Source organism: Oxyura jamaicensis, chromosome 3 (genome assembly GCF_011077185.1).
Source record: "Oxyura jamaicensis isolate SHBP4307 breed ruddy duck chromosome 3, BPBGC_Ojam_1.0, whole genome shotgun sequence".
NCBI classification, from domain to species: Eukaryota; Metazoa; Chordata; class Aves; order Anseriformes; family Anatidae; genus Oxyura; species Oxyura jamaicensis.
The window spans coordinates 47,488,986-47,502,479 of record NC_048895.1 but is presented as its reverse complement, the minus strand read 5'-3'; the positions used below and the strand labels follow the sequence as shown (position 1 = coordinate 47,502,479).

General features: G+C 37.5%; 1 protein-coding gene across 2 annotated transcripts in view; it reads right to left on the bottom strand.

Annotated features, from left to right (window-relative positions):
- Window positions 1-13,494, bottom strand: part of PRKN (parkin RBR E3 ubiquitin protein ligase) — a 743,993-nt gene that overhangs the window by 330,827 nt on the left and 399,672 nt on the right. The window lies entirely within an intron of this gene.

Sequence of the window (13,494 nt, the reverse complement as noted above, 5' to 3'; positions counted from 1 at the left end):
TTTAGGATTCAAAAAGAAGTAAAAAATAGCTGCAAGGTCTTATACCTCAAAGAGGAACAGTGTCTTTATAAGTTAATATATTCACAAATCACCATTTTAGTGGTGGTACTATTTATTTCTATCCAGTCCCAATCATCTTGTTGACTATGGAGATCAGGTCACTGTCACACATAACAGTGTCACCAGAAGTGCTGCAAGAATGCAATTATTTCTAGGTGTTACTCATTTGTCATCTACTCTGAAGTATCTCCTTAGAAAAAATAGCACATCCAATCAAGGGAGAGAAACAAAATTTAAGTAGACGAAATAGAATATTCAAGATCAGTTGATCCAAAAGCATGCTGGGCTCAAAGCAGTTTGGCGTAGACAGCTCCATCAGTGTATGCTTAAACTGAGTATTTTTAAGAATTCAGGAAATATTTGTATGTGTTTCAATCACAAAGAGAAGTGTGTCTAAGGAGTCTTAAGGATATGATATGAAATGCAACCCAACAGGTACATCACTTCCCACACTGACATATGATTATAATGCCAAAGCTGGATCAGAAATACATATTTGAAATTATGCACATATTGTTGTATATGTTTCATATAAATTGAAATATGAAATGCCTTTTAAATTTTCACGGCTGTTACCATTACATCAGAAATAATTTTGTCTCCATTTTAGAGAAAGATTGCCACTCCAGGAATTTAAAATGGGATAATTTTTCAAGGGAGGGTATTTTTACAATATAAATTACATACTGCTCTTGACTGTCCAAAAGGGTCTGAATCAAATCTCTGACATTACTTAACAGTACTTAAAGGCTTTTAATTTATCTGCTAAACAATCTACTGCAAAGGGCATCAGAATATGACTGGGCTTTCCTTACTTGAAATAAAACAGACTTCATCCCTATCTGAAATCCAGTTCATGTGTTTTCTAACAATAAAATTTGTGTTGGTAGGTGTTAAGATTAATTTATGAGATAGAGATGACTTGGATTGTTAACACAGATCTACTATGACAAGGCAGATCTTAGGTGAATGAAGTTCAAAATAATAAAATGTACTGTGGGTAGTAATCACAACGGAAAGCTTTATCTGAGATGTCTCACACTGAAGAAATCAATCACATGGAAGATTTAGTGATGTGAGACATATTGAATGGGTAAAAGCTGGACAGGAGGTGGAAATTATTAAAAAGAGTGAATGATACCCTTGACAAAATATTGTATGATCTTTGTTGAGAAAAGTATTTGATTAATTTGTACAGCATAATCACATAAAGACAGTAGCTACATATTGCTGCTTTAACAGAATTAGAATAGGTTGCATATTTGTCTCAGATGACGTGCTATGAGTAAATAACATCTAGGTTAAAGAAAATCTTTTAAGATATTTTAAAGCATTTGAACCTAGATACACGCAAACCAGATTAACCTCTCTGGAAGATTTCACAACACACTGTAATGGTGTGTGTGTGTGTACACATTCAAGGTGAAGGTTCATCTTGCAAACTGTTGTTCTTAGTTGCAATTATTTTTCAATTCCCATTGTTTTGCAGTCTTAAGTCTGAACTATGATTTTGTGTAGGTAAGCATAAAATGCCCAGCTTGCATTAGTAACTCCACATCTTTTGTATGCACGTGAAATCAGAAAGGACAATGTACTACTATTATGTTGTGCAGCTAAACAGCTGCTCACTTTTTTTCTCTTACACTGACTTTTGCATTTCTAGAAGACTACCACATGCCATTGCGAGGGTTCATGTAGAATGGAGAATTATTTGTTGTTTCTTTCCTAGGGACAGATTTTTTTTTTTTTTTCCTGTGTTCTTCTAAGAAAAATGCTACTCAGAATATAAGCACATATTTGCTTTTAGTATTTCAAAAATAGAAGTTCTCAATATGAAGACTGATACTGGTAGTAATGGGCCTTGTGCTTACAACTTAATCCAGAAAAACTTCACTAACCTTCCACTTAAAAGGTAAAATAATGGAGGTAAAAAAAGTGCTACTTAAAGTAGAGCTTTAAGAGAAGTGCAGGTGTCAATTAAACAAGAGTGAATTCTAATACTTTCATCCAAAATAAATACACAAAATATGTCTGCTTGATTACACTGTAAATAACAGTCACCTTTACTGCCATGATACACTCAACTATTACAGTCCAAAAAAGTACTCATTGGTTTTGCGATCACTCTGATTCTTCCACGATGGACCACAGTGTGACAGCACATGGGTGTTAAAGACAGGCCTAAACTACTAGAGAACACTGGGGCTATTAAACAAAGACAGGTCCTACACCCACATGCCATTGTGTCAGCAGTTCTTAATTAGTTTTTTCTTTTATCAGACAAAATATTTTCTATCACTCATTTTTTTAAGAGAACAATAAACGTACAGATAATGGCTACTTTAAAATTTTTGAAAACTGAAGTTACTTTTGAAAAAGTTGTGATAGAAAAAAAATGTGGTCAGCAATTTCTCAGTTTCAGTATTTCTCAGTTTTGCACTGCTTGACTTTTCCACCATCACAGTGTCTTGATGAAAACAAAAATATACCATCTAATATACCATCTACATAGCACCTCCTATAAGCTATAAGGTATCTCAGGATATTCTTAATGAATTATAGTAATTTCTATGCTAATGTGAACATGTGATCCACCTTCTTAATATTTTTTCATAATAAGTATATATTTAATACTTGAAATCATTGCCCTACACAACTTTTAAAATTTAGTATTTCCAGTCAGAAACTGAAATCGGAGAAATCGCTCGCTTTCTAATTCTGTGAAGCTGCTGGTCACTACTGAGACGTCCATAAATCAGCAGCTGTTGAAGGGATATTTGAGATGAGTTTGCTTCCAAGACAGATGGCAGGTGAGAGATTTGGAAGGTTGCAATAACTGCCAAGGTCAGTGCTCATATACCAGTATGAAGAGATGTATCAAGAGGCACAAGTGTCCCTGCTTGTACCAGTGGTCACCCAGAATGGCCACTGTAGCTTCTTCAGCTGGGTACAAATTTAGGAAATTAATGGAGCTATAGCAGCCAATGCTACTGCTGGCATTGCCCAGAGAATGCAACAGCTACCCAGAAGCAAGGACAGACTAGGCAAGTAATAAAATTAATGACATGCTCAAGTGATGTTGAACCTCTGCAGCCTGCCATAACAGGCCTCTCTCCATCCTTGTTTTGTAACAGCTTCAGCCCATTCATCCTCACTTTTGAATATACGCATGCACTTATTTTTAATTAGCCACAGGAATCCAATCACTGTTTCTGAAAATTTGTCCTCTATGGCCTGCCAAATCTTGGGTACATTAATTGCTACATGTGACAACCAGGAAAATACATCTGCACCAGGCAGGGTAAATATGCTTTATATGAAGAACATCACTATGAAGAGGAATTGTGAGATTCTTGCCTTTGTTGGTCCAGACTCAGGGTGATGAGGACTGCAGATTGGCCCTTTGCCTTTGAGGGCTTAATAAGCACTCACCAGCAGAAGGATCAAGACAGGTTGGAGCCACTTCAGGATGATTGTTGCAATGCTTCTGGTAAGTTAGACATGCAAAAGATCAATTGGTTGACAACTAAACATGGGAGTGAGAAGATGTGAATATGTGGGGTAGATCACAAAAGCCACAGAAAACACACTCTTCTTCCCAAGCTCAAGACGAGCTAAGGAAATTTACAGAGTTCTGATTTATACCAGAGTATGCATGGAGTTCCTCACTCCTTATGGATCTGAGAAAACTCAGCCAGATCCTCTAGTTCTGAATATCTATTTTTCCTCATGTTCTCCCTATTATCAAAACTATCCTTGTGATTTTCTGAAGCCCACAGAATATGGAAAGCTGATATCTGTATGCATATTTTTCTCCTAACTTAAATTAAATTAAACCTTTTTTTTTTGTTTCTTTTTTTTTTTTTTTTTTTTTTTTCTTCTCATCCTCTGTTTTCCCATCTTTCTGCCTTAAGTTCTTTCATTAGCTCATGAGAAGTTTGGCCAAGATATTAAGCAGCAGGTCAGCTTGACCACATGTCAGGAAACCAAACAGAAAACATTTTCTGGAACAGCAATCTCCTTATACTTCCCAGCCCAAACCCTCTTGGGCTCTAGGGAGCTTACAGTTTAGTGTTAATACAGCTCCAGTGGTTTATTTTTAAATTTTACAATTATTTAATGGGATAACAGGGGAGTTTAGTGGCTCCTCCACACTCAGAAACATAGAACTGCTGGGGAAATGCAGCAGCTGCTGCTCCAGCACTGCAACAGTCAAGGCACAGCTGAGCAAGAGCAGTGCATTTGCTTTGCTATGCTATTTTTTCTTTGTTGACACATCACAACTGTGTTTCTGGAAGCCCTAAGGGACTACTATGAGATGCTTCAGCTGCTCAAAAGAATAATACAGAAATCCTTTTTTTTTTTTTTTGTTTTTCTTTTATTTTATTGAAAGTTTGTTTGTGTTAAAAGCTAGGTGCAAAGGGACCAGTATGCACTGCCAGTCACTCTTAACTCCAACCCATCTCCCATCCTTCACTGTGAACAGTCCAAAAAATAGGCATAAAAACAATCTTAGAAGTGGCAAGGACAAGATCAGACATCATGATGCCATAAAAGATCTTCTCTCACAGACTGAAATAGATGCTAAAGAGTTCTGGTAAAGGAAAGGTCCAGAATGTCTCAGGTGGCTTTCTCCTCTTTGTATCCTAATCTTATCTTCTACTAGCAATGCACAACTTCAGTGCAACACCCTGAATTCAAATATGAGATCCAAGACCTGTGCCAGTCTGTCCTGACTGTGATGCAGTTATCATAAAAACTATAGCTAAATATATATATATACTTATATATATACTTTGCAATATATACTATTATATATTATATATACTTTGCAATATAGACTGATATAAAAATATGTTTTTCTAGTGCTTAAATAATAGCAATACACTAATATCTTTGAAGAAATCTTCTATAATACAGATCTTTAATTTAGGTTGCAATACCAGCCTCTTTATTAATACCAGTTTATTTAGCGTAATATGCTGCTACTTCTGTAAAGAGCTAAAATTTCATTGATAACTGCTATAATTTCTCTTCAGTTTTACTGGGTTTGCAGGGCTGGCATTAACAATATGGAACAATTTCTCTGTGGACTTGATAGGTAACACCAATGAGCTATTTTTTAAATATTAAATTATTACTTAATAATTAGCATTGTAATTTTAAAATGTTATGTTTAATTTTAAAATGTTTTATTGTCCTTTATGTTTAATGACTTTTTTCATTTTTGAGGCTGACATATTTTGGAAGTCACTTAAGACATTAACATTACATTAAGATGCAATATGATTTTTAACAGAGCAGAAGAGAAAATGTTTCTTCTGCAGTATTCATTATTTTTATTTTGCTTGTTTTAGAAAACTATACAGCTGCCTTACAAATCATTATATCCTACAGTAGTAAAACTACAGTGACTTTATGTGTTATTATAAGCTACCACAGTGATAAGGTCTGTTTTTAATAAAACTGCCTTTTGATATTTCCCCCAAAGTGATCTTCCCAATTGCTAACATTTCTGCAATTTACAATTCATTCCAATTAATGTCTCTAAAGATTTTCCTGTATGCCTAAACATGATAACAATTGGGTATCATTTTGGGGAAAATCTTCTAGGTGAAAGTAAATGAGTGAAAGAAAAGAAGGTATTATAAATTTCCCTTTCCAATCCAGCAGCCATTTTATTTGGTGTATATATGATGGAGACTTTCTTGGAAAGAGAACTAGGAAAGAAAACTTCTAGCTGAGCCTTGCTTGATACAAGGTGTAAATAATTAAATTCAATCTGCTCTTCACACATTGCTGCTGAAGAAACTGAACAGGTGTTTTGCTGCAACACACAAAATATGCAAAGTACAGATTCAACAAAAGATGCTTTTTGGGAAACTGGCTTCAAATTTGTTATTCCATAAAGCATATAAAGATGGCTTTTCCCCACAAAGCTTGATCTAACCACAAGCAGAACCGAGAGCCAATTTGCAATAAAGCACAAGAGCGCAAAGAACAACACATAGCATAGATTTTTTTAAATATGATTTTTAAAACTACACTCAGTGATATCTTGCTTCAGAAGTAGTGCTTTACTTAGAGGACATAACAAGCGCTAAGTGTCCACCCGGGGACACAGCCTTACTTTTTCCTGTTCAAGAATCCACTTTCCTCATTGCAGATCCTTGCATGAATATCTACCATTTTGATGTGGTTAAAAATAGCAATAATAATAATTTAAAACACTAATTTGATTACAATTAACTTTTTTTGTTGTTGTTGTTCCATTCATGGATATGGAAAAAAAATCCTCTTCTGAGAATGATCTCTTGCTTCTTCTAGGGGAAAACTCTGGCAAATGTTTCACACTTGTGATGCAGACCTTCACAAAGCATTTCCATTTTTATTTTTATTTTTTAATTTTCCCATCATTATAGAAGTAAGGGAACATGAATACAAGTTTTTCTAGATTTAGATTGGTGATGTAGGCACCACCCTGCTTTTAGCTCACCTTGCTGGCACCCACGTTAGTGGGCCACAGGCTCTAAGTTACATGGACATTTGCGATAAAGAGAGGGGTTGAAGTCACAGATCCCTATTCCCAAACTGAGAACATCATATTTTCTCAGTAACTTTTAAAAAATATATCTAAATTACTTTGAGATTAATTCTTATATCATGCATAGAAAATAAACTGTGAAAAAAGTAAAGAACACAAGGAAATAAATCACTCCTATGTTGCAATCAATACCGAATCACAACGTCACAATTTGGTTTTATCCATTTCCTTCCCTTTGTGTGTGTGTGTGCTTTGACCCTGTCCTTAACCTGTGTCCTAGAGAAAGAGTAAGCAGCTGCTAAGGGTGCCAATAACATTCAATAGTTCATGTCCCCTTACTCTTTACCCAGGCTGAAGTAACCACATTTGGTATGCATTCCACTACACGGCATCCTGGAAACTTGCAGTCTGAGCCCGTTTTTCAATTTAGCAGCAATACACTCTGAACAGCAATATGTTACTGAGCCAGCTGGTCTTTCTTAGCCTTTTACCCTCTTTTAATCTTTTAGTGTTCTACGGCCACCTCATCTACTCTTGGCTGCTGTAACCTTAGATCATGTATCATATTTGTTGTATTCTTTCACATTACCTTAACATTCTTGTTGATAGGGTGAAGTCACTGTGATTAACATTAGAAAACAAAGAATCTAATGTTCCATTTAGTTCAGAGTCTGTAATCTGCAGGTAAAAGAATGTGAACTACCTTTGATGTGTATTTAAAAGCAGAACAAAAGCAAGGATGAACAAATCTAGCCAGTTTATATATATAGCTCCTTATTACAGATTTTCATTCATAAGTGTATATGTGTGTGTGTATAAATACACACATATACAAGTATATTCAACTACACATCCAAGCACCTGCACAGATGTGCAAATGCACGTGCATTTATTTGCACACACACACTTGAAGAATTTTACCAATATAAGTTGTGATGTTCGCAGCCGTCATATACATGGCCTTACCTAGTAGGACAATTCTAATGCCATTCTCCTAACTCTTGCATTTTCAGTGATAGCACCTAAAGGAAAGGATATCCAAGGAAAGAATTTGTACTATTATACTTAGCCAAGCATACTAATTACAGCAGAAGGTAGTCTAATAGGGTTAGACTGCAGCAAAGATGGCATACAGTTTGGTTTCATGTTTCTTTGTGAATAGCTGGAGAAAGTAGGAATTGTGAATAAAGACAAATATTTGCCTTTTTTATTATTTAAATTTTGTAGAGAGCAAGGTGAATCAGAAATAGTTGGCAAATATAATTTACATGGTCCTTCTTCTTATGCAGATTAAAACTACAAAGGCTTATATGCAACTTTCACATTAAAATTTGAAGTTATTTGCGAGGATTCAAGAAACAGCCAGCATGTCTGATATAAGGTGAATGCGTTTATTAGGTATCTAGTAAGATGTGAACTGCACTTCCAACCATTAACATAGAATCAGACATTAACTGATGAATCAGACCACGTACTGCAGTCACACGAGAATTCTCTTCATAATTCTGTTTGCTTTCCTGCTAGGATAGTGAACTCAGTAGCCTCCCTTTCACGATGACATGCAGCTCTTTCAAAGAAAATAAAGAACAGATATAATTCCTCTTGTTCTTCTTTTAAAAATATGATTGTCTTCCCAACATCTTTTAATAAATATGATTCCAAATGTATTAAAATCCCTCTTCCAACATCAAAATAAAAAGTCTTTCAACGGGTACAGCTACTTTTTTGTTTGTTTTCCCTCAGAAAATTGACTTCAGGCTCTTATAGACTCAATGGGCCAAATAAGTTCTTGCCTCATCGCTGGAGCTCAGCAAAATTACACTAGAGCAGAATTTGGACCAATTATTTCTGTCTAAAACACACCAGCAGAGAAGACGCCCAAACACTATAAAATTTAGCCCCTATTTTACTCTTCAACTGAAATACCAAAAATCTTTCTATGCTACCAATTTGAGTCTGAATGCATATAAGACTGTAACAATTATGAAAAGGGTGTCCCCCTTCATATGCAAACAATCTTTAATACTACTAAAGTGCATGGGACTGAAGAACCAGTGCCTATTACCCACCCTGGCCAAAGTCTAAAAAAGATGATTCAGCTACCAAAAATGTATCTGAAGTAAACACAATTCCATTTACTGAGTTCTTTCCAGTTGTACTTTTTCCATTCTCTATTCTTGCTGCTTGATATGTATCTGTAGACAGAACTTCACATCCAGATGGACTGAACAGTCTTTTTCTTAAATCCATGTTACTCCTTACTCAGCCACAAGAGGCACATAAGAAACCCACAGCACACAGTCTCTGTTAATATTATTGATTATTCATAGTATTGCAGCAACCAGCTACCTCAGTCAGAGAGGTACACTGTTGTTCTAGATGAAAGCAAAGGCAGGGATGGTATTTCTCTTGAGGAGCTGAAGAACTCCACAAAAACAGGATGACAGAAATGAGCGTCCTGAGGTTCGCTCAGAGCCAGGGACTGATCTCGGTGCCATCTGCTGCCTGCAGGAGTTGCCCTGCAGTTGCCTGCCAGTGCACAGCTGCAGAAGCCCCATGCTGCACCACAGCACAAAACAGTCCCAGAGCCCACTGCCAGCAGAAGAAGAGAGGCAAAGGAGGCTTTTTTATCTCCTCTGCAATTCACCCTGTCAGTTCTCTAGACCAGCAATATTAGACCCAAAAGCCTGAAGACTACCATTTTGTTAACCTGATGAACTATCTGTCTGATAAAGGCTTTGAAGGTATCTGAGTTCCTTGCAAGGAAATGAGACTCTCAGGAGCTCAGCAGCCACCAAACACATACTGTTAAGTATTTAAGTGTTCACTTGCAAGCCCATAGGTCTGGATGTGCTGCTTCTAGCTCCAGTTTCACAACTATCTTACCTACCAAATGGCTGCATTATATACTCAGCTAACATGGTAGTTTGGCTTGCATTAAATAAGACAAAGTACTAGAAAAAAACTAAATACATCTGAAGACAACATAAGATACTTTAACTCTGAACTACTGTCATTCTTTATTTTGCACATAAGCAAAAGCAAACATGCCTTCCAAATGAGGGACGTGTGACTGAGGACTGTTAAGGCTATTCTTAAAAAATAGCAATTCATCAGAGACTGGAATTGGCAAAATATCTACAGACTGTAGTAGAGGTAAAGTTACCCAGTTAAAGGCACTGGAGATTACTTCTTGCATGAGTGGCACTAGCATATGTTTGTAGAGTAAGGATTTTATTTATTTATTATTGTTCCAGTATCTTAGTCTTCTACTCTGTGGGAATACGAGTATTTTGGGCAGGACTTCCCCTTGGGGTGCATGTTCTTAATTTATTGCTGTAAGGTTGAGTAATGTACCCATCACAGAGCCATTCATGTTTTATTAAAATTAATTTCAAGGGAATGTTGTTTTTAGGAAGTGTGTATAAGACTGTTTAAATGCTTTAGCAAAACAATACAAGCAATAAGGACTAATGAAAATATTTCCTTTTTCATTAAGATAAATGATACCTAGCCTTAAAGGATGCTAAGAAAAAAAAAAAAAAAAAAAAAAAAGGAAGAAAAGAAACAGGAAACTCATGGTATTTTGTCCCAGCTCCTCTGAACTCCCAGTCTGTCTGTCTTACTTTACTTGTCCTGGAAGGAGCTCCCCATTGCCAACACAGTGCTTGGGATCTATCTGCAGATCTGGGTTTGCAAAAACAGAATAAAATTGTTTCTGAGGCATGGCTCTCATCTTTGATCTTCATTAGAGAGGATTTAACATGGATTTGATGGATGGACCACTTGGTAGATAAGGAATTGGCTGGATGGCTGCACTCAAAGAGTAGCTCAATGACCAGGTGGAGACCAGTGACAAGCAGCGTTCCTCAAGAGTTGGTATTGGGACCTTCACTGTTTAACGTGGGTGTGGGACTGAGTACACCCTCAGCAAGTTTGCCAATGACACGAAGCTGTACAGTGCAGTTGACATGCTGGAGGTAAGGGACAGCATCCAGAGGGACCTGGACAGTCTTGAGGTGGGTCTGTGCAAATTGCATGAGATTCAACAAGGCCTAGAGCAAGGTCTTGCATCTGGGCTGGGGCAATCCCAAGCACAAATACAGGCTGGGTGGAGAACGGATTGAATACAGCCCTGATGAGAGAGGATTGCAGGTGTTGGTTGATGAGAAGCTTGACATGGGGCAGCAACGTACACCTGCAGCCCAGAAAGCCAACTGTACCCTGGGCTGCATCAAAAGCAGCATGGCCAGCAGGGCGAGGGAGGGAATTGTCCCCCTCTGCTCTGCTCTTGTGAAATCCCACCTGGAGCATCACATTCAGCTCTGTGGCCCACAAAATAAAATGGACATAGACCTGTAAGAGGGAGTCCAGAGGAGGGCCCTGAGGATGATCAAGGGGCTGGAGCACCTCTTCTACGAAGACAGGCTGAGGGTGTTGGGGTTGTTCAGCCTGGAGAAGAGAAGGCCCTGGGCAGACCTTATAGGGGTCTTCCATTATTTAAAGAGGGCCTACAGGAAAGCTAGAGATGGTCAAGGGTATATAGATATAGGACAAGGAATAATGACTTCAAACTGAACAAGGGTAGCTTTAGTTTAGATATAAGGAAGAAATTCTTTACTCAGAGGGTGGTGAGGCACTGGAACAGGCTGCCCAGAGAAGCTGTGTATGCCCCATCTCTGGAAGTGTTCATGGCCAGGTTGGATGGAGCTTTAAGCAACTTGATGTAGTGGGAGGTGTCCCTGCCCATGGCAGGGGGTTGAAACAAAATTATCTTTAAGGTCCCTTCCCACCCAAATTGTTCATGATTCATACTAATATTTATTTTAGAGCGCCTTTCTTCAGATCTTTGCTAAGTGTGTGGGAACAGCATAAAATAATTGCTCTGCCTGGTAGATCATTTATTTTCTGAGAGACCATTTTAAGGTGAAGAGACACCACCTGTTATAAATTTGCCTCATTTAGAAAGTGATAATAAAAGACTGAAACTGGAAATGGCAAGAAAGAAATGCAGATGGTTCCTTGGAATATTTCAGCCACTTTAAAGGGAGGCTGATCCAGGAATTCCTATCATAGCAGAGAGAGGGAGAAAGAAGGGAGGGGACAGAGAATGTGTGCACATGCTGGGTATGAGTATGCTCAGGAAAATATTCAGAAATATGATTGTGACTGTAACTACGGGTACAGAAGACCTAACAATTTGTATGACAAGAAGGCAAAAATGAAGAAAAAAGTAATAAGGCTTCAGTCCTATCACAAGAACTAGAAGGCATTAGACACTTTCTGTTACACAGATATCACTGTTTCAGACATACACCACAAGCCAGAATTCATACATCATCCTGTACAAGCACATGCCACTGCTGAGGTCACTTCACATGCACACGAGATGTGGTATCAGGCTTGTCCATGTAGAAACATCTTTCATTTGTCAATGCAGCATTTTCTGAAAACAAAATTTAGTGTAGTCCACAGACTTTGCTATAAGGAGAGCAGAATGGTTAATTTTGTTATTGTGTCACAATACTGAGAGAAACGAATAAAATTAGAGTATAAAATGACCTATCAAATTTGCTTGACAGGTACTAATTCACTTTGATCTATCTCTCACCATAATTTCATTGGCAGGGAAACCATACATATTTATAAAAGTGGGAGCAGGCTTCTGTTGTTCTGTTTGTAATTTACAGCAACAAAGAATTCATTTAGATTACCATACTTGAAGTCCCAAGGTGACTCTGCTGTGGTTACAGGCCCCCTGCTATTCAGGATACCTAACATAACAAAGAACAAAGCAAAACAATGGTACACTGAGACCAGGGCTCCTGGGTAATCAATTCAGGTATTTACAGCTGAAACAATAGCAATGTGCAAATCAGCATCATTACTAAAATTTGCTGATAGAAACCCCAGGGAACTCGGCAAGTGTCTGACTGCAAAGCAGCTGATTAATCTGAGTTACTTATGTTTTGTTAAAGCATTATTGTTTCCCATCATAATTAACAGTAAATGATTGTTTAAGAAAAAGGCAGAGGAAGTACAACCAAATGTGCAAGCCGCACATCTATTCTACGCCAGAAATGTTCTGGGCACAGTACAGGTACCGGGTGGAACTGAAGAGCACTGGGCAGAGTACAGGGAGTCTCTGCACATCCACATAGTCCATCTCCGTACTGAGAAGTTGAAATATTTTTCCTTGAAATGGGAGAAATATATGCTTATACTCTTACAGTTGTGTTTATGGTATACCCATGTGGACATGCCCAACAACTTTGACACCAGAGAATAACACAGAAATTACCTTTATGCAGCCACTGCTGGTAGCAGCAAAGCTTCTTAGTCAGTGACAAAAATTAGCAAGAAAATATGACTGAAGCAATTTAAGGCACCCAAGGTCTAAAATATAGGTGATAGTGGTAACATTTTTGTGGGATAAAACTATTGTTTGAGATCAGACTTTGAGTGAGGCTGAGAAATGAGCTGCTGTTTTCTAAGTAAACATTAAGTGTAAACAAAAAAAATATATAAATGTCCTGTTTGTAGAAAGGGCAAAGATTAGGTACTGCCATGGAACACGTAATAAAGAGAAGCACAAGGTAACTTCATTTCCATGTCCATTCAGAATTCTACTTTCTACTAAACTAAAAGTGCACACGTTCAGCTCAATCACGCCCCAAATTAGAACACTTAGGAAGTCCTTCATATTTCTGAAAACTAAAACTAAACAGGCTTTAAAAGAACTATTCAGTTTGCTCCTAAATATATTGGATAACCTCAGAAAAAGGTTTGTTCAACACCAAAGCTTCTGCTTTACCGAGCTTCTCTGATATGTTCTCATGTGACATTATCCATCCAAATCAACTACCCTACTCCCAAAGAGATACTGATAA